We start from the raw sequence: 3,444 nt of genomic DNA on the forward strand, positions 1-3,444 counted from the left end.
TAGTGAATATACTATTTTTTATGAAAATACACGTATACCATTTCAAAATATCCAAACCAGTGTTAGCCTAAACGTTTAAACGGACTAAATGGTCACCTACAGTTTAGCTATCTATTCAGGCTAAACGGCCATTTAAACAGACGAAACGGTGGTTAACCGAGATAAACGACTGACTAAACGGACATTGTAAGCCATCGTGTAGCGTTTACACGGCATGTACATGGGCTAAACATCCGTGTAAGTGAACAGTGATCCAAACTCAACATATGATGAATAATATGCAACAATTGGAATTGTTTACTTAGGACAACCCAAACATCACTCATCTGTGACTGGAAGGAGTACATGAAAAGTATATTTGCACATAGCAACGAGTCAGAGGCATTAACTTACCTGAATCTTGTTCTGTGTGTAATGATGGTTCAGTCTTAGGAAACAGTTGATCAGCAAAATGATCTGTCTGCATGAAATCATTAACTAGTATGGGTACCTGAAACTGAGCATCAACGCCATGGCCAGCAGCTCTCATCTCTGAACCACTCAGCCTTGCAACTGATCTAGGCATGAACTTGAACATCAGAGAACATCGCCCAAACATACATCCATGTATGTTTCCAACCTCTGTTTTATGTACAGCTGGATTTACATAGCCAGCAGTTTCCTGATAAAGCGCAAGGCCAGGATAGACAACAACATCGTGTGGACCAATATCTCCATCAACAAGAATCCAGCATCCATGTAAGTCTTTAACATATAGGCCTGACCTGTCTGACTTAACTAGGGTAAGCAAAGTCTTATCAAGCTGTTGCTCCTGCTCAGAAAACATGAGCAAGTGACCATTATCTTGAGAAGCAATGCTATGCTGATGTCCTCCTTCAAATGATGGCCTTGAATGGCAACAGGCTGAAAGAACAGAAGATGATACTTCCTGGCTTCTCAAGGGTGTGTTGTCGAGTATCTCAGTAAATGCACAGCTACGCAAATTCAATGAGAAACTGATTGCGTCCAATATTTGTCGTGAAACTTTACCCAGCACTGAAAATATATCAGGCAAACCTGACGGGGCAATTCCTTTGCACTGCTGGGATCTTTTGCAGTAATACCAGGCCTGTAATCATACATTTACAGACACATCTGAGGATCAACATAGTAACCAGAGGTCTTGCACCATTCACAGGGATCATTCGTGTGGACAGCCTCATTCCAATTATACCCTTGCTGGTGGAAGAAAAAGCGAGCCGATTCCAAACCTGACCTCAACAAGGCACCATCAGCTGGTGACAGCTGAATGATGGCTGTCGAATACTGAGACAGTGACTGCATCAGAGTTGATACACACATCTTATAGTTGTCAGAAGGCAGGCCCTCAGAGGCCACGAGATCAACTAGATGCACACGGCCAAGTGATGCAAGAATATTTCCTGCTGCATCATCCATTAGAATTGATGGCGCTTGACTGCTTGAGGATGTCTAGTTCAGTTCAGTACAAGGGCGAGCTTGGGGCATGCGGTTTCACTGCCAGTCTTCCATTGGAGTAAAAGACAACCCAATACGTCTAATGGAGTCAAGTTAGATCGATCTCGATCTTGGTGCACTAAATAAGGAGTACTGATCAAATAAGAACAATGTCTGAATGGACTCTAGCACAACGACGTCACGCGGCTACCAAATCTGCGCGACTACCTGCATAGAGGAAGAAGAAGATTCAGATTTCGACAATCCGCAGAACAAAGATCTTCGACCAAGGATCTATCCAAGAAAGCAAGGGTTCCTTACCAAGGAAAGAAGAAACCACTCAGGTAGTCAGGTCAGTATGGAACTATGGATCCCCATTCCACATGTAGTCATGTACCAAGGGCAGGAGGACTGCGGCGACTAGGCGAGAAGGATACAAGGAAGTGGTGACCTCGGCGAAGTAGAGACTATCTTCGTCTTCGATGGACTAGGAGCCGCCGGAAAGAGAAAGGAGGAGCGACCTGGTGCATGGGCCTGGAGGTTGGAGCAGCGGCGGACCTACTAAAAGGGGAGGTAGTGAGGTCCTACCTAACTTCGGCCGCTAAGATCCTCCACCCCTCGATTTTCTCGGCGAGATCCGGTCGCCGCCGCGTTGTTTTCTGTCGAGCGCCGCCTGCACTCGCTGCCGGCTGCTCATCCAGCGGAGGAAGAGGAAAAGGAAAGTGAAGGGATTTTTGTTTTCTTTTGTCAATTACGCTTGGCACAGGCTCAATTGCCAATCCTGTGCGCGTCCCAATGTTTTTGGCAATGAAAACTTTACCATACCAGCTATAAGCTATCTATTTAACTTTTCATAAAGATTATATTCTATATGTAGCATCTCACTCTAACAGACTATCTATCTAGTTTGGCTAGTTAGATGGCTAGCCAAATTTAGCTAGTGAGAGAGTCAATTTGAAGAGTCAGATAGCTTGCGAGTCAGATAGCTAATCTGTTGGAGAGTTATTTTGCTATTGAGTAGCCTAAATTTAGTTTGACGAGTTATTTAGCTAGTCTCTTGGAGATGCTCTAATGTAGTGTTTGGTTTGAGAATTGATATAGTCCATCATCTTCTCACTCCTCACTTTTTTGTTTGGTTTGTGGAATGGAGTGAGTTAATCCATCACCACCTCATTCCTCATAGTTAGTTGTTTAGTACTAATATGTGGAATGAAGTCATCCCACCAAATTTGAGGAATGGACCCATGATGCACTACTTCATTTTGGATAGAGTGATTCATCAAACCAAACACCTCATAAGTGAGTAAAATATTATTTCATATTTTAGACTGTAATATCTATATAATAGAGTTTAAAATAGAAGTTAAGAATTAAAATACTAATAACTTTGGCTTTAAATATTTTATAGCATAGTTGGCCAACTCACATGTCCAACATGTTAGAGAGACACCGAAAAATCTGCTCCACCTTCAACCCACTTATTGTCTATCTTCCTCACCTTGCGCACTACATTTATCCCGCAGCTACATGTCCCTGCACTCACTCGCTAAGGCGAGCATCCCATCCGCACCCACCAACAGAGGCGGAGCTAGAAAATTTTGCCAATGGGTTCACTTAGGAATATATGTATAACTATAAATCATAATGATTATACCACACCAAACTAAATGGTGGTGGTCTATCCTTTGCAGCCAGCCATGTTGCACGAACAGGACTGACCACAAGTCAGTTAATGGGTTCAGGACTAAATTTTTATTGGGTTCAAGCAATAAACTATATACATTAATCCTTGGTTTGATAAAAATCATTGGTGTCAACTGAACCCAATGGTCCCTATGTAGCTCCGCCACTGCCCACCAACGCTATCGTCCAGTGTCGCTACTATGGGCACCCAAGTGATAGTGATGATAACGTACTGAGCAGTGAGTAAGGCGGAGGTGGAAGTAGAGATGTTAATAGGGACCCGATACCCGCTAACCCGTGGAGAAT

The 3,444-nt window shown here is 43.3% G+C and overlaps 1 pseudogene; it reads right to left on the reverse strand.

Moving 5' to 3' along the window:
* Positions 1 to 322: 322 nt before the first annotated feature.
* On the reverse strand, positions 323 to 1,662 carry LOC103633190 (uncharacterized; annotated as a pseudogene).
* Between the last annotated feature and the right edge of the window lie 1,782 nt (positions 1,663 to 3,444).

Source organism: Zea mays, chromosome 7 (assembly GCF_902167145.1).
Source record: "Zea mays cultivar B73 chromosome 7, Zm-B73-REFERENCE-NAM-5.0, whole genome shotgun sequence".
NCBI lineage: Eukaryota > Viridiplantae > Streptophyta > Magnoliopsida > Poales > Poaceae > Zea > Zea mays.